An 18,972-nucleotide genomic window follows, 5' to 3' on the forward strand; every position below is an offset into this window, starting at 1 on the left:
TCACTTCTGCCAATAATCCTATTTTATATATTTATATTTAACCACTTTGAGTAGCACAGAGAATAATTATAAACCTGGCTGCCTAGAGATCAAAACCCAACTCATTGTCGTCCAGTCAGAATCATAGTTGATCTCTCAGCAGATTATCAGAGGCTATAAATCACACTGGAGGAGACTGCTCATCTTTCTGCCACAGAACCGCTGATGGATTTGAACCACCTGTCTTTGGGCTGACAATTTCCTGTTGATCAGGCAACCAGAGCTCCCTTTCTAAAGATATTGCTATTGTTATGTATTGTCCAGTCCTGACTCTCCAATGGGCTCTCAGAGACTGTAAATCAAATGAGAGCTTGCCGATCATTCTCCTGCAGAGGATCTGGTGGATACGAACTACCTCCCTTTGGGCTGGCAGTGCAACTCCTTACCATGATGCCATCAGAGCTTCCTATAGTTAGTTGCTGTTAATATCCTTATGCATGTAATACTTCCAGACTTTCCTTTTTAAAAAAAGATCAACATGTACTCAGGATCTTTGGTGACCTATTGGGCAGGGAGTTGTGTTGCCAACACAAAGGCTGGCAGTTTGAATCCATCAGCTGTTCCATGGGATGAAGATGGGCAGTCTTCCCCTTTATAATTTACTGTCTCTGAAACCCACTGAAGAACCAGCTATGAGTTGCTTCCTACTTGATGTCAATGAGCAAGTGAGACACATGCATGCATGCGCACACACATATAAACACTTATGTATTTTAAATATACAATTTAGTGTTCATGTGGCTTGCATATTTAAAGTCATTAAAATTTTCTACACCTTAACTAATGTTTGAATGGAAAGTGATTGCATGAATGTACCACATTTCACTTCACTATTGAATATTTACAGTATTTGAATTTGTGTTACTATTGTAAAAATTCTAGGAAAGAAAAACAGTTGCCATGGAGACAACTGTAACCCTTGGTATCTCCATGTGTGTGAGAGTAGAGCTGTGCTCCATCGGCTTTTCTGTGGCTGAATTTTTGGAAATACATTGCCTGGTCTTTCTTTAGAAACACCTCTGTGTGGACTTGATCTTCTAACCATTATTAGCAACAAAACACTGTTTTGCATTACCCATAAAATTTGTTGGGAAAGGGATAGCTAATAAAAAAAACCCTAGTATTTACTGAACTTTTACTCCTTTTAGACACTCTGATGAGTGCTTTACTTGAGTTATATACGTACATTCCCCCCCCCCCCAAAGCTTCTAATTATAATGTCTGTCTTTTCCTCTCATTGCTGTAGAGTCAGAACTGATATATAGCTGAGCTTCCAGTAGTTTTAAGAAACTGAAAAATCACACTGGAGGAGATTGCCCATCATTCTCCTGTGGAACAGTTGGTGGATCTGAACTGCCTGCCTTTTCATTGAGAAGGCGACTCCCTGTCCTCTAGGCTACTAGAGCTCACTCTACGATGTTGTTGTATGCACCATCAAGTCAGAATTGACACGTAGTTGGAGGCTTTCAGAGACAGTAATTCACCTGAGAGGAGATTGCTCATCTTTCTCCTGTGGAGTAACTGGCGGATTCAGATCTCATACCTTTGGGTGAGCAGTGCAATTCTTTGCCAATAAACCACCAGCCCTCTATGTTATTGTTGTTGTTATTCTATAACATTGAGTGTTGAGTCAGAGCCAAACCACAGCTGACCATCTATCAGGTTTTCAGAGGCAGTTAATCTCATGAAAGGAGATTGCCCATCCTTCTGCTGAGAAACAGCTGGTGGGTTTGAACTGTGTGACTTTGGGATTGCAGTGCAGCCTCTTACCACTAGGCCACCAGAGCTCCCTCTCTGTGATGTGGGAACTTTATGATTAGTCTCTATGATGCAGGAACATATGATCTCTTTCCAAGCAAAGCCCACCACTGTCCATAACAATCCTATAGGACAAACTAGAACTCCAAATAGTATTTCCAAGGCTATATATTGTTATGGAAGTGGACTGTCCTATCTGTTTCTCTTGGAGCAACTGTTGGGTTCAAACTCCTGGTCTTTTGGTAAGTGGCTGAAACCCTTGACCACTATGCAACCAGGACTCCTTGTTGTTGTTATGTGGCATTGGGTCACTTGCAGCCCCTAGTGACCCTCTCTGTACAACAGCTCTGAACTCTGCTCTATCTTGAGCCAATTTCATTGTCTCTGGCCCACCTTAATTACCTTAAAATACCCCAATCACTGACTCAATCCATCTCATCCAAGGTCTTGCTCTCCTGCTCAGTCCCTCCACCCTTCAAAGCTTGATGTCCTTCTCGTAAGACTGGCCTCTCCTTGCGACATGCTCAAAAATATGTCAGAAGAAAGCTTCAAAATCCTTGCCTCCAAGGAACAGGCTGGTTTCACTCTCTCCAGGACAGATCTATTTATTCTCTTAGCATTCAGTGGTATATTCAATACTCTTTTCCAGCACCACAGCACAAAGGCATTGCTTTTTTCTTTTATCATCTTTATACATTGTCCAGCTTTCTGATGCATAACAAGTACTTGCAAAAACCATGGCCTGGATCAGGTACACCTTAGTTTCTAGACTGACATTGTTGCTCTTCAGTATTCTGGAGAGATCTTTGTCAGATTTTCCTAATGCAATTCATCACATCAAATGTGATTTCCTGGGTGCTGGTACCAAGAGTGTTGTTTGTGGAGCCAACCAAGCTGAAGCTGTTGATAATCTCAATCTTTTCACCATCTATCATGATGCTGCTAATTGACCCAGTGGTGACAATGTTTGTTTTCTTGATGTTGAGCTTATAGAGATGGGAAAACTGAGGCTTAGATGTGTAGGAGGCTCCTGGATATACTAGGGCTGAACTTGAATCCAAGTTTGACTCTTCATTCCTTGCATAGGACACTGCCTCTGGGTGAACATTCTTGTAGCCAGGTACTTTAGACACATCCTCAGTATGCTCTGGTAGCACAATCCATAGGGAGTTGTGCTCTTTCCAGAGGGGCACCTCTCTGGTGGTTTGAATCCACCAGCTGCTCTGCCACTGAACAGTGGACAATCTCCTCCCAAGCAATTTAGAGCCTCAACAGGCTCAGCTATGAGTTGATTCCAACTGGATGGCAATGAGTCTACCTCTGTTTTCTATAGGTATTTCAGTTGCACAAGCTCTTCTTGGGTCATTTGTATACAGCCACACAGCTGCAGGTGAAGAGATACTGTTTTAGAACTCTACTCCACAGTAACGAACCTTATGTTCCGCTTTTTGAGGCTCAGTTTCTTCCACTTTAGAATATGACCAACATTGCTTGCCTTCTTCATCTCTTTTGCTCCTCAGGAGATAAAATCCATGTTGAAAGGTTTGAGTTGTATAGCATGATATACAAAAGTGGCATCCACTTCCTAAACATCATGCCTCTGGAAACTCTATGAACTTTGAGAAATGACGACAGTTATAGAAAGGCTTCTAATTGTGCCCGACTCCCTGGCAGTCAACAACAACAACAGTGCTAAATATGGAACTGGAAAGTTTTCTGGGCAGTAGATTGGCACAAGGACATAAGCTTATCTTTGATAAAGTTTATCTCTGCTAAAGTTTATTCTGACAGATCTTCAAAGTACAGCTGTTCAAAGGAGGAAATTGATTTGAAGAAATGATAGCATTTTCTTGCTTCGTGTAAATATACTGTCCATTGAATCTGTGGAGGCATCAACATAAATAAACTCTCAGCTCACTTGAAATAAATTACCCATCCAGGAGTTTCTAAATATATGGTCCTTTTCTCTGCAGGTATCGATTCTTTCAGGGACAAACACTTGCCAAGCTCTTAGATGATGACAAATCATACTGTAATTTGTCAGCTGCTTTCGTGTCCCTGACTAGACCACGCACCTCACTCGATACACGCCATTCGGCTCATTGCAGGGTGTTTCTGGCCAAGCTCATTTTGGAGGTGAAAGGCAGTGGCCCTGAGAGTTGATGACCCTGCTGCCGTGAGCGAGTCCTGTGGTCTATTTCATCCAGACTGAAAGGGCGGGGTGGGGTCCTTGCCCTGGTGGAGTTTCTTCCTCCTTCCTCCTTCACTTGGAACTCCCAGCGGTCTTCTTCCTGCCACAGTGTCTTTTCCCTGTGCCTGCCTTCCTTTTGTTCTTGCACTGACCTTGGGGCAGCTGTCTGCCTCCCTCCCTTCACAAAGAGGAGAGGAATAAAAATGGTAGTCACAATCCTTGATTTCTAACACAATCCAGGTTAGGCTCTTATACATTCTTTCAGACATTGGAGCACTTTGTTGAAAAGTCAAGAGGTGGAGACCATGAGAAAAATAGGTAGGAGAGAATCGGGGAAAGGTAAGGGTTACTGACACCACACTGATCAAACATCGCAGCCATAAAATCTCAAGGCTCCCAGGGAGCTCAGATGAGTCATGCCCGTTCCTTTGAAGGCTAAGGACTGTAGGTCAACTATCTGTGTAATAATAACTCACTGACATGTGGCCCAGATACAGGGAGCCTGGCACCTCTCAGAGCTGTTGGGAAATCCAGGGGGAAGTAATCAGGCTGGAAATTGTTTCCATAACTAACACAAGCTATTGTCTTGTTTTCAAGTTTTACATTTCCAAGTTTCTCAAATACTATCCTCTTAAGGGAGTGTGCTAATGATCTTTTGAAATTGTTTGTAGTGGATGGTGATTTTCTGGTCACTCACCTTCCATTTCACTCTCCTTTCAAAACAAGCTTTTAATTTCCTTTTGGGAGACTGTTTCTAGGCCTGTTTTATTGTCTTGTGAAATGACTCAATGTAGGAAAAATAGAGAGGAAATTATCAAGTGATTCCTACAGGACTTCTCTACACTAAAGTTTCCTGATTCTTGCCCTTTCTCAGCCTAGATCTTTACATTTACATTCTATTTCATAAAACTGTATTATGAACTTCCTCCTCTTCTTCCCCCATAGTCTTGTTATAATTTTGTTTTACTTCTGTTAACCAGACTTGTTTCTATTGCTGGCCAACAGATCCCTAAAGAACACAGTGACCCTGTGATCTAAAGACCACACTGAACTCTTTACTCAGGACCCTTAACAAACAAGGACAGTTCTTTGCAAAGTATAATTGCCGTGAATTGGTTGTGACTCATAGTGACCTCATGCGGGACAGAAGACAGCACTGCTTTATCCTGTGCCATCTTCATGATTGTTGGCACACTGCTGGAGTCAGTCACTATCACAATCTATCTTGTTAAGAGTCTTCTATTTTCACTCCCCCTCTACTTTATCCAGCATGATGTGCTTCTGCAGATCCCTCCTGATAACACGTCCAAAGTAAGTGAGATGAAATTTTGGCACTCTTGCTTCTGAAGAGCATTCTGGCTGTCCTGTGGTCAAGACAGATTTTTTTGTTCTTCTGGTATGTTCAAGAGTCTTCATCATTGCCTTAATTAAAATGACCAACTCTTCTTCAGTCTTTGGTGGTAGAGTTCTAGACACCAGGAAACTTTTCTAAGGTTAGACAGCTCATTAGAACCCAGATTGGTCTCGTTCTGGAAGTTGCACCTGCTCTTTTCTTGATGTAAGTGTCTAATGCTATCTGGCCACAAATAGCTCTCATAGGCACTACTCGTGTTTTCTTCCCAAGATTTCCATATTGCTAATCCCCTGAATTTCTGTCCCTCTCAGACATTCCTTCCTTCTTTTAAATGAAACGATTCCTTCCTTTGCCTTTTTGTTATTGTTGAAGAGTTTTTGTACTTTAGATGAAAGCTTACATAGCAATTGAGTTTTCCCTTTAATAATTCTTGCATGGGTTTTGCTATGTCATTGGTTGCAATCTCTGCAATACCTTAGTGCTTGCCTCATTTCTATTCCAGCTTCCCCATTTCCATCCATCCAGTTTCCCTACCCTTCTCTACTTACTTCTTTCTTTGCTTTAGGATAAATGCTGCCACTAGTTGATAGTTCTGAGAAGCACAACTAGTCGATAGTTCTGAGAAGCGCATTCCTCAAAAGTATTGTTGTTTATTTTATAGGCCAGTCTGTTATTTCATTGGAAGGTGGCCTCCGAGAGCGGCTTCAGTGTAAATTGAGAGGGGACTTAGGGTAATAGTCCTCGGGAGTGCCTCCAGAAATTCAAGCAATTTTTTATATTCTTACTATTCACTTGAAATTTCTAATATCTTAAGATTTTACTAACCAAGCGAGTTATGTAAGCCCGTAATTCCTAACTGATAGATTAAACTATCACAGCTTGTCCACAAATCCCAACATGCCCCAAAATGTTGTCTGCAGACAGAGCAAAGAGAAATCTCTCTCACATTTACCACTATTTCCCCCATTTCTGTTGACAGTCTTGTGATTAATAAGTGACAAATTAATTTTAAAAATAATCAAAAGCATAATAGTTTTTGTTTAAATGTATTTCCTCAAAGAACAGACACTGAGAAGACTGCTTTCAGGGAGGAAGGTTTAAACGGTGAGAACAACAACAAAAATACTTTTATCACCTCAAACTATTTCTATGTAAAACACTTCCCCCCAGAAAAAAAAAAAACAAAACCAACCAAAATACCCCAAACACAACAAAAATCCTTAGTTGTATGTTCTTGAGGGCTTTGGTGATTCAGTATTAAAATTCTCATTTTCCTGTGACAACTCAGACTTTGAGTCCTGGCCAATGTACCTCAAGGATAAATACTAATCATCAGTAAGTGAAAGTGTCCATGGCCATGATGAGGAACAGATATCAGCAAAGCCTCCAGACTGAAAGAAGAATAAAGCCTAGTGATCTACTTCTGAAAAGCAGTCAAAGCACTAGCACTGTGGGTTACAATAGGCTAATTCACAATCAGTCATTAGGACACTAGATTTTTATTCTCTTGTGCACAGCGCTTACAAGAACCAGGAGCTGATTCAATGCAGCTAATATAAGGTCAAAGACTGCAGTCTTCAATATGGATTGAAGCTCCACATCAAGAAAACAAAGATTCTCACCACTGGGCTGGTTGACAGCATCATGATAGATGGTGAAGAGATTGAGATTGTTAACAGCTTTAGTTTGCTTGGCTCCACAATCAACACTCTTGGTACCAGCTGCCAGGAAATTAAAATACAAATTGCATTGGGAAAGTCTGTTGTCAGAGAACTCTCCGAAGTACTGAAGAACAACGATGTCAGTCTGGAGACTAAGGTGCGCCTGATCCAGGCCATAATCTTCACAATTACTTGCTAAGCATCAGAAAGCTGGACAATGACTAGGGAGGATAGAAGGGGAATTGATGCCTTTGAGCTGTGGTGCTGGAGAAGAGTATTGAATACAACATGGACTGCTAAGAAAACAAACAGGTTCATCCAAGAAAGGATGAAACCTGGCTGCTCCTTGGAGGCAAGGATTTTGAATCTTTGTGTGACATACTTTGGACATGTTGCAAAGAAGAACCAGTCCTTGGAGAGGGACATCATACTTGGGAGGGTAGAGGGATAGCACAAGAAAGGAAGATCCTCGATGAAATGGATTGATACAGTGACTGGGGTAATGGGGATAGGTGTGTCAGAGACAGTAAGATTGGCACAGAATAGAGCAGGGCTTAGGGCTATTGTACATAGAGTCACTATGACTCACAGGCGATTGATGGCACATGACAACAATAACAACTGGAGTTCTTTGAGGACAATAACTATGTTTTAGACCACTCAGAAACCTCCCTTTTCTCTATCTTATAATCATTAGACAATATTATTCACAAAAATTCTATCAATTGAACAAAGAGAAATCAGCTAAACTCTTCAAATGTAGAATACAGGATTGATTGAATACTAACCTCTATCATTTACTCCACTCCTCCTTCCAAGCTTGTTTTAATCAGGGAGCTCCACCCCACTCTCTGTCCGCATTGGGTAGCCCACTATTAACACATTTGACACATCCGTGTCACAGTGTTCAGCCTCACAGCAACCACAAGTGACCGTGGGACGGCAACTTGTACACCAGGGCTATACGACCTAGAGGAATGTCTGAACAAAAACAATGAAAGGCCCGGGGGCCACGGATTGCCTCCGGAAACCCTATGAACCTGGAGAGAGGATGAAAGGCACCCAAGCATCGAAGACTCCTTCATAGGGTCACTATGAGTCGCCTGCGACTCGATGGCACTTAACAACAACTACAACATCATTTACTCCAGGGATGAGGGAGGTGACAGCAGGAGCAGCAGCAGCAGCAGCAGATGTCACTATGGTGTGCTAGTGTGCAATGTGGGTGGTCTGTAGCACGTGCTGCAAACCAACAGTCTGTATATCTTCAGTAGATTGAATTCACTAGCTGCTATGCAGAACACAGGATGGTATCTTCCCTTTAAGATTTACAGCATCAGCAACTTCATGGAAGGTCACAATTACTTGGAACTGGGTAGAAAACAATGAGTTTGAACTTTTGAGTTTCATGCACAGCTGTGTTGAGCACGAGGAGTTACAGGACACTCAGTCCAGGCTTGCCATGGGATATGTACATGGCTGGTACCTCACAACCTTGAAAGAATGCTATAGAATGCTTTACTTTCTGTTATTTTGTGTATGTGCATTGCGCTTTGTTTACTAGCCTGAGAAAGTGTTGAAAACTAACGTTCTTCACGCCCCAGCTGCTGAGCTTGGTGATTGAGTTTTTCTTCCTGGCATACAAATGCGCTGATCATCTGATTTCTGTGAACCCTGTCTGCAAAGTAATGAAAGTTCCCAGCACTTGATAACCTTCCTGCTTCCTGGTCTGAGCTATTTTCAAGATAACCTGCTGCAGGGTGACTGGCAGTTGCTTCCCTCTTTGGCTCTGGATGAGAAAACTGTCTGCATAGTCAATAACCCTGGCTCTCCCTTCTTCCCTTCACTGATTTGCCATTAAAAAAAGTAATTTTAAAAACCCCACAACAAACCACTAAATGAAGCCAAAATCAAACAAAAAATCAGCTTGATTGAGCTGGAGGGCTAGATAAAGCAGACTTTATCTAGAAATTCCTATAAAAGGTTTTTCCTTTTTTCCAAGTGGACAAATATCTGTCTCTTATTCATGGCTGATACAAAATTTAATCTTGAAATCTTGCTATGACATTTGACAATTTATAAGGCATGGGTTTGACATGGCAAGTCAAAAAGTCAATACCCGAAAAGGGAGGAATGATTATTTGTGTAATAGTTGTTTGTGTAATTCTTTGTTTAAACATAGAGTTTCAGTTAATATCCCTCTCCTTTATTTCTGGACGTCCAGCAGTTGACACATAGAAGACATGTTTGGGGAATGAGTGAATGCATGAATGGTATGAAGATTGAAATGAGGACAGCTGCTATGAGATTTAAGTGATGTCTTCAAGGGACTGCTACATAGACAAATCATTTTTGTACAGTCTTTTCTTGCTACTGATAACTAAGAAGATGGCATTAAGACCCAATAAACAGCATTCTATGTTTTTGAGAAAAGGGATTGCAAAGAAAAAGATATGAATTCTAGTCTGAAAAACCTCTATGCACAGCTATTTTAAGAAAAGACAATTATCAGATGCTACATTTGCTGATAAACAAAACCCATACACATAGAGTAACTGGCTATTGGAAGAATTTATTGAACATTTTTCTGGTCTCGGGGACCTCTCCAGAGTACTGAAGAGCAACAGTGTCAGTCTAGAAACTAAGGTGCACCTGATCCAGGCCATTGTCTATGCAACTTGCTATGCACCAGAAAACTGGATAATTACTAAGGATGATAGAAAAAGAATCTATGCCTTTGAGTTGTGTTGCTGGAGAAGAATATTGAATATACCAAGGACTGCTATGAGAACAAACAGGTTTGTCCTGGAGAGGTTAAACCCAGTCTGCTCCATGGAGGCAAGGATTCTGAAGCTTCATCAGACACACTTTGGATCCATTGCCAGGAGGAACCAGTCCTTGGAGAGAGATATCATGCTTGGAAGGGTGAAGGGACAACTCTGGATGAGATGGATTGACTCAGTGACATGGGTAATGGAGGTAGGTGTGTCAGAGACAATTAAATTGGCTCAAGATAGAGCAAGGTTCAAAGTTATTGTACATAGGGTATCTGTGAGTTGCATGCAACTTGATAGAACATAACAATAACAATAATAATAAAATGTAGTAGCTGCAATAGTTGGAAGTCACCAAAGAAAACTCTGCATGAGTGAAAAGGAAAGAAGAAAGTACAATACCTAGACAGAGAATGGGCATGCTGAAACAGGCTTTCTGGGAATTGAGAATAGCATTAAGGCCTTGAGGAGAGAGACAAGATAAGTCAGGCAACTTTCCTTAAGGTAGAGAGCTCTGGTGGTGCAGAGTATAGAGAGTGGCTCCGACAACCCGGAGGCATGCCTCTTTGGTGGTTTGAATCCACTAGGCCTGCTCCACAGGAAAGAGGTGGACAATTTTCTCCTATGCTATTTACAGTTTATGCAATCCTGCTTGAGGGTCAGCTGTGAGTCAGTTCCAATTTGACAGCAATGACTTACTAGCGACTAACTTCCTCAAGGATGGTTTGTATAGAAGTATAGGTTGTGCAGACTGAAATGCTGGCTGCTAAAGTCCACACAGAGCTTCCTGAGGATCTAATTCCAAGAAATTAGACATTTAAACCCTTATGGAACATAGCTCAACATGAGGATGGCATGAGTCAGAATTGACTCAACAGGGTTAGTTTTGTTATCTAAATTCCATGCCGAATTTAGCCATATGTGGCCTGATTGTATTTGTTATATTATGTACTATCAAGTTGTAACCAACTCGTAGCTGACCTTCTAGAGGATTTTCAGAGGCAGTAGAAGGAAACTGCCCATCTTTGGTGATTCGAATCCCATGCCTTCAGGTTGCCAGTGTAGCTCCTTACCATAGACCATCAGAGCTCCAGAATGATATCAGATATAGTGAATATATATATATATTAGATAGAGTGAATATATTTATATTAGGTGTAGTGAGTCTTGCTCTGCTGCTTAGAATATGCCTGCCTCACAGATGGTTTTGGAGGATTAGTATTTACCTCATTTCAACCAACAAATTAAAGTGAAAATACTAGACACAAATTTGCTCTCTCTTCACCTCACAATCAGAGTTGATTGGTCTGAGAATGGGCTCATGACATCAGTTAAGCCAATCAGCCTCTTGCCCTGATTTTTTTTTTCCTCCAACTGTTGTTAAGTGCCATTGAGTCCAGTACAACTCATAGTCACCCTATGAACAAATGACATAAACCCTATCCTATTAACTATAGTCATTTCTCTAAGTTCATAGAATTTTCAGAGGCATTAGGAAGTGGATGCCACTCCTGCTTCTAAGCCTGTTCTTAAACTGGGATCTCCACCAAACATTGTCCACCATGGGTAGCCATTATGGCATTTCATACACCAGAGGCACAGTGTTTTAACATCACAGCAACCCCAGGTTACCTCTGTACAGCAAATTGACAGACCAGTGCTATACAGCAAGTTCAATGAATTCACACACGATTGTGAACAAAATAAACAACAACCAAACGGTCCACACCTGACCCTCAACCAAAACAAGATAACCCATCTCCCATAATCCAACCACTTCACACATGAGCTTCTATGAGGAAATGTTCCAATCTCTCTTGTAGTGAAACTATAAGCTCAGATGCTATTGGTATTGTGCTTCCTTCCATGTGAAGAAAGCTGATATGAGAAATTAAAGCCAAATATGGAAACACTGCAAAGCAAGGGAGATAATACTGATGGCTTTTGATTCCCTACTTTCACATGGACCTTCAAGCCCTATTCACTCTATCTCATTCCAGTAAGTTCTCTTTTTTGCTCAGGCTACTTTGAACTGAGTCTCCATTACATGCAGCAGACAGCTATGATGAATCCATATCCTAGATTCTCACTCTAATTTGATGCATCAACTATTTCCCCTCGTGGCTTGCAATATCCATAATTTTATACTAGTTGTTAAAACAGAGAAGATCACTATTAAAATATAAATTGGTATAGGACATGGAGGTAATAACAAGAAATATTTCAATTTTCACTACTAGTTAACATTTTAGGTCAATGATATAATTCAGAAGGGGTTCCCTCTAAAGCCTTAAGGGGATGAAAATGGGAAAGACATTTTAAATACTGGGAAAGAGGAAAGTGTGTGTGTGTGTGTGTGTGTGTGTGAAAAAGAAAACAGAGGGCATAAATATTAAAATAAGTTTTTAAAAAATAGAATTTCTTCAAATATTCAAATTATTTTGAATGTATAATTGATACCTTTAAGTTGTGGTATTAGAGAAAATTATGAATGTCCCATGTTTGGAATACCACAAGAACAAACAGGTATGTCTTGGAAAAGGTGCAGCCAGAGTCCTCGTTGGAGGTAAAGATAGCAAAACTTCATCTCTCCTACTTGGGGACATGTTACTAGGAGAGGCTATTCCTTTGAAAAATATATCATGCTTGGAAAGGTGGAAGGTCAGCAAAAAAAGGAAGACCGTCAATGAGAGAGGCTGATACCTTGACTGCAGCCTTGGGCTTAAGTGTATCAGAGATGATGAGGTGGGGCAAGATAAGACAGAGTTCAAGTCTGTAGAATTGCTATGAGTTGTACTTCACTCAATGGTATCTAACAACAACAGACCCTGAAACATGTATGTTGTTGTTGTGTACCACTGAGTTGGAACTGACCCACAGCTGGCCATTTGGCAGGTTTTCAAAGGCAGTTAATAGCATAGGAGATCTAAAACATACATAGTTTTATCATTTTCATGGATATGAAAATGATGATCTGAGTAAGATTAAAAAAAATAGAAAGGGATTTCTGAATTATCATGGTAGTTGCCACTGAGTTTAGTCTATCTCATTTCATTGTCATACATTCAGAGAAGAACTGCTCTATGGGCTTTTCAAGGCTGTCATCCTTTGGAAGGTAGATATCCAGTTCTATCTTCCATGTTACCTCTGGGTGTGTTAGAACCATCAACTTTTTGGCTAGGAGTCAAGTGCTTTGGCATTTGAATCACCCAGGGCACTAAAATTACTTTAGTGAAATCATCAGGCAGTTCAGAACTAATTATAATTCTGACTCAATGCCACTAACACTGCATTAGCTGGGTGATTTTTGACAAGGTTCAAGTTCTCTAAAATTGTTTCCCTATTGCTAAAGTGTTCCTAATTCTCTCTTTGTTACCCTTAAAAGGTCACTGTGAGTGTTACATAAGAAAATGGAGTTGTGTAATATATTGGTTAAGGACTTTTTCTGATGTGGGAAAAGGATTTACATATTTAATGTTATAGAAGTTAAGTAAAACCCTCTGATTTTGAATTGAAATATCAGCATGACTCCAGAAATGTCTAATTTTTAAAAAAGTCTAGTTCTGTTTTAATGCCATAGAAGTGATGATTAACTCAAAAGCAGTAGATACACCTTGCACATTATTTGTTGTGGTTTCTAGATATTATTTTCCATTGAAAAGAACTAGCTGTATCAAAGACTAATAAGGTCATTCTCAAGCCAGTTTGTAGTTCCTAGTGACTAAAGGTGGAATATTCAATAAAGACAATGACTACATTGAATTGAAACAGATGAAAGAGATTTAAATATCTGAGTTCATACTGATAGTTAATCAAAGACCTAAAAAAATAAAATAAGCTCAAAACAAAAATCAAGCACTTATCCTCTATTTTCTACATATATGACATTTCAGAGAAATAAATATTTGTTGGGGAAATGTATTTTTTTTTAAATAAAATTTTTACTTTAATGAAAGTTTACAGAAAAGTTAGATTTTCATTAATTCATTGTTGCACATTTTAACTCCTCTCTCTCTCCCTTCCCCAGTTCACCTTTTTAAAATTTCTTTTATTATTAATTTTAATGAAAATTTACAGAGACTTTGGATTTCCATTCATTCATTGTTTCACTTTTCTCCCTGCCCGCCCCTTCCCCTAGTTTCCTCTTTTCTTTGAAAAGTAAAAGAAAAATTCTTTTATTGTTATGCAATCTCTCCCCCCAGGTCCACTCCAGTTTGCAGCCTTCATCTGGACTCCTGTCATGACAATAATACTTCTCTCCCTCATCTGTTTCAATGCACTATACATTATTTATCTCATCTTTTTCAGTCTCCCCTCAACCCCGATGTCAGTCCCGTCTTTATAAATACATTAAAATATCACCATTTAAAAAATACATCAATTAAATAGATCTAAGCAATAGTCATCTCTGTGACACTGATGTGTCAAATGCGTTAATGGTTGGCTACCCAATGCTGGACAGAGAGTGGGGTGGAGCTCCCCGATTAAACAAGCGTGGAAGGAGGAGTGGCATCCACTTCCATAATAGCTTGCCTCCAGAAACACTATGAACCTGGAGAGAGGATGAAAGGCACCCAAGCATCAAGGACTCTCCTTCATAGGGTCGCTATGAGTCGCCTGCGACTCGATGGCACTTAACAACAACAACAACAAGAAGCAGTAGTCATCAGTGACTGTTAAGACTGAAAAAGAAAACCAGAATAATGTTCTTTAAGATACTTGTTGTTAGGTGCCATTGAGTGAGGTGCTATGAAGACTAATAGCGACCATAGACAATAGACCTGAACATGGCTCTATTCTTTGCCACTCTAATTGTCTCGGAATGACTTGACCCCAATGTTACAGTCACCGTGTCTACCTCCTTGAAGGTCTTCCTTTTTTTACTAATCCTCCACCTTTCCAAGCATGATGTCCTTTTGCAAGTACTGACCTCTCCTAACAACGTACTGAAAGTATGCAAGATGAATCTTTGCGATTCTCACCTCTAAGGGGCACTCTGGTTGCACTTTCTCCAAGACATATCTGTTATTGCAGAAGTCCATGGGATGTCTGTATCGCCTTCATTAGTGCTTAGCTTCTAGGCCTGGAGGAGCACAGCATTCCAATCATCACTCAAGACAGTTGTTGTTATCGTTGTTGTGCACCATAGAGTCAGAACCAACCCGTAGCTGACCCTCTGGCGGGTTTTCAGAGGCAGTTAATTGCACAGGAGGAGCCTGACCATTCTTCTCCCACAGAGCGGCTGGTGGATTAAAACTGCATGCTTTCAGGATTGTTGCTGTTAGGTACCATTAAGTCGAGTACAACTCAGCAGCCTTATGAATAAAAGATCTGAACCCTGTTCTATCTATCCTGCGCCATCCTTACACTTCCTGACTCACAAGAGCCCATTGCAGCGGTCACTGTGTCAATCTACCTAGTTGAGGGTCTTCTTCTCCTTCACCGCCCTTCCACCCTTTCCAGCATCATGTCTTTATTTAAGGAGTACCCTCTCCTAGTAACATACCCAAAGTATTTGAGGTAAAGCCTTATTCCTGCCTCCAAAGAACACTGGCCGTGCCCTCTCTAAGACATATCTTGTTTGTCTCTTGACTGTCCGTTGGATGTTCAGTGCTCTTCTCCAACACCATAGCTCAAAGGCATCAATTATTTTTCTGTCATCCTTATTCATTGTTCAGATATCAACTGAATTAGATGCACCTTAATCTTCAAACTGACATAATTATTCCTCAATAATTTTGAGAGGTCCCTAAATGCAGATTTTTCCCCCCCAGGACAATGTGTCTCCTTATTTCCTGACTGGATTGCAAAACACTTTATTTCTTAGGATATAAAACTTGGATACAAACATGTAAATACTAAATCCAAATTGAATCTGATTTAGGTACTAGATCCAGCCACCAATTTACAGAGCCACAGGGAGACAATGTGATCAGCAAAATCCAGATGGTGGGAAATTTTACAGGACAACCTAGTTTATACAGCAAATTCAACTAAGTATGATTCCACAACCCCTAAAAACAACAACAACGATATTCAAGAAAAAAAGAGCGCTGAAGAGAGATCCTATAGAACACAAGGGATTTATGAAATGAATTTGAATATTTGACTTTATTTTGATCCTGATTCAAACAAATTTGATACCAGCTTAAAATTTGATATCAAATAATTATTACTGATATTTCTAGGTATTATGACTTCATTTCGAGGAGAAGACTTTCTCTGTCTGTTGGCTGCAGGGGAAGTTCTCCATCCTTCAGCCTGAGAGCCCAGCATTCCATGGAGATCTCCATGTGTTTTGGTGTCCATCTTCCATGAGTCTAAGTGCTCTGGTGGCACAATCCTGAGAAGTTGTGGTACTAATTCAAAGACAATACCTCTCTGGTGGTTTAAATACATCAAAGACTGTGAGAAAGACAGGCAACTGATTTATTCTTTTTTTTTTTCTATTTCAAATGAGTTGGTTTAATTCCAGGTAGTACAGAATTCTGGGCATAATGAAGAATGAAGATTCTGACAGGATCATTTACTTTGACTGCACAGCTAAGATCGGAATGGCTGAATGAGAGCTGGAGATGGATCATCATAAGGTTTCTTCTTCACTGTTTCACAAAGTTTCTTCTTAAATGTACAACAGGGTCCAAAACAACACTTCATTTTAACTACAGGTGGTAAAAGATATTAGAATCCAGATGTTTTAAAAAAGAACAGAAGTAAGGTTCATCATTGCCTCAGTCTTATTTTTTGCCAGATTTCTTAATTCCACCCGTGGCCAGAGGACCTTTGCCCACGACCTTCGCTTTTAGTTCCTCAAGTTTCTTTTGGTCTTCTTTTTGTTTCTGCTTGAAAGCCTTATCTTCCTCGTCCATCTCCTTGGTCTGCTTCTTGGGCTGTTCCAGGGGCTTCTTCTTACCACCTTCGTGGCCAGACATGGTGCCGGCCACCCCTTCCCCAGACCTGCTGCTGAAAAGCAACTGATTTATTCTTGTGTGACTTACAACCTCCAAGAATCTATTAGAGGGTCATCTGTGAGTAAATTTTGACTTGATGCCAATGAGAAAAAATTCTCAGAGGTGAATCCCTAGTCAGAAAGTATGTCCTCTCCTCCTAACTCTTCTTTCTTGGTGTTAAGGTCACCCCTTCTCTACTCTTTTCTTTTTCATTTTGTCTCTTTTAAGATAAGGTGATTATAGGTCACATCCCAAGGACCTCCTTACATTGTATTAGGACTGTGACCTAGGGAGTGCATTGGATTCCACCCTAATCATTTTATAACTGATTAACTGATCATATTAGATCATATCACACTGATACCATTGCCAAACATTGAGAATGATGGTCCAATCAAGTTGATACATATTTTTTGGGACACCAGGCAATTCTTGACTTTTCACCTTTTGGTTCCCGCCTCCCTGCCCCTCCTTCCAGTTCATACCCTGGCCATGTCATATCATCTTCAAATTCTTTAACTCCAAATCCAAATTGTATCCTAGAGCAAAATTTCTCATCATCTGTGACTTTAGAATAGAAATTATCTTTTTCTAAAATCTAAAGGTGAAAGAGGCACAAGGTATGCATTTCAATCACAAGTGGAATAAATTGGAGGTTATAAAGATATAAAGGGAACAAAATAAGAAAAAAAATCCAGTAAACAGGTAATTAGCTCTCAGGACCAGAAGGTAATTCTCTGTTCTCTGAAACCATTACAGCAATCCTTCCCTCCAGACTGTGAGTATTGCCTATGTTTTCTGCATTTTGGGCCATGGGCTTTAGTTTTGCTTTCCTGGTCCATTGGGACATCACTTAACCCACCACCAATTTTGTGATAATTTATTACTGTAACCCTAGAAAAATGAAAGATGTTTGATAAAAGTTATAGTTGTATATTTTTAAAAAGAACTGAAGGTTTCAAATATACATGATACAATGAAATATTTACAGATAAAAATGCAATGTTGGTTTGCTTCAAAATAATTTACTGAAGGAAGTAGGTGAGGATATAGTTTAAAAAAGCTGTTCATAAATTGATTGTTCCACATGAATACATATATATAGATATATGCCACTTAATCGTTACAGAAGCAGATCTCTGGGTCTTTGTCCCACACAGACACCAAGTGATTTCCACCTCCCACTTTCCCGTTAGCGGTTGAGTAGAGGTAGGAAGCCCTGCTGCAATCTCCAATGCACATGGTTTGAATCCACCAGCTGCTCCATGAAAGAAGATTGAACAATCTCTTCCTTTGTGACTAACGGCCTTTGAAAACTGGTTGTTGGATCAGCTATGGGTCACTTACGACTCGCTAGTATGCAACAACAACAACAACAACAACAACAACAACAACTTAACTGTTGTGCTACTTACTTAGACTTCTTAAATGGCTGCTGTCATAATTACCTTTATGCGTAAGTGTCGCTGTAACAGAAATACATGTAGATGGCTGGCTTTAATAAGAAGACATACATTTTCTTACAGTTTGGGAGGCTAGAAATCCAAATTCAGAGTACTTCCATTAGGGGACGATTTCCTTTCTTTGTTGACCTTGGAAAAAATACTTTTTTTCCCCCAGTTTCTGCTTCTTGGTTCATTGAATATTTATCTCCATGAGTCTTGATGTCTATTTTACCCCATACCATCTTGTTAAATTGCATTTTATCTCTTTTATATCTAAAACAAGATTGACTCAAGATACCATCTCATCAACAAAACAAAGAACCCATTCACCAAGGGGATCATAACCATTGACACAGAGGTTCAGGTTTAGAATTATATTGGATGTGTGAGGGGGCCACGATTTAAGTCCTAACAACTGACTATCTCACTCATCCTCAGAGTGTTCCTGTCTCTAAAAGTGCTAGCACAGCATACTTTTTCTACATCACCCAGTTTGTTCCTAATTGAGCAAATGGCTTAAAAGCATTAACCATCAGTGGAGGGCAAGATAGCTAAAAGGGAGATGGAGTGCAGAAGTTTTAAGATAGGGAATAGCAGATAGTGATTCAGTGACTGGGGTAATGGGGGGCGGGTAGGTGTGTCAGAGACACACAGGACAGAGCAGGGTTCAGAGCTGCTCTACATAGGGTCACTATGAGTTGCAAGTGACTCTCCAGCACATAACAACAACACAAACAACCACAATAGCAGATATACACAACTATTACATTCACCAGTGAAGCCTAAGGCCAGTGCTTTTT

At 40.2% G+C, this 18,972-nt stretch overlaps 1 protein-coding gene across 1 annotated transcript in view; it reads right to left on the reverse strand.

The window, feature by feature from the left end:
• The window catches only part of ATP10B (ATPase, class V, type 10B), a 175,774-nt gene that overhangs the window by 116,714 nt on the left and 40,088 nt on the right, over positions 1–18,972 (reverse strand). The gene's annotated exons all lie outside the window — the stretch shown is intronic.

The sequence above is a fragment of the Elephantulus edwardii genome, unplaced genomic scaffold (genome assembly GCF_000299155.1).
Source record: "Elephantulus edwardii isolate Elephantulus edwardi_28Jun2011 unplaced genomic scaffold, EleEdw1.0 scaffold00197, whole genome shotgun sequence".
NCBI classification, from domain to species: domain Eukaryota; kingdom Metazoa; phylum Chordata; class Mammalia; order Macroscelidea; family Macroscelididae; genus Elephantulus; species Elephantulus edwardii.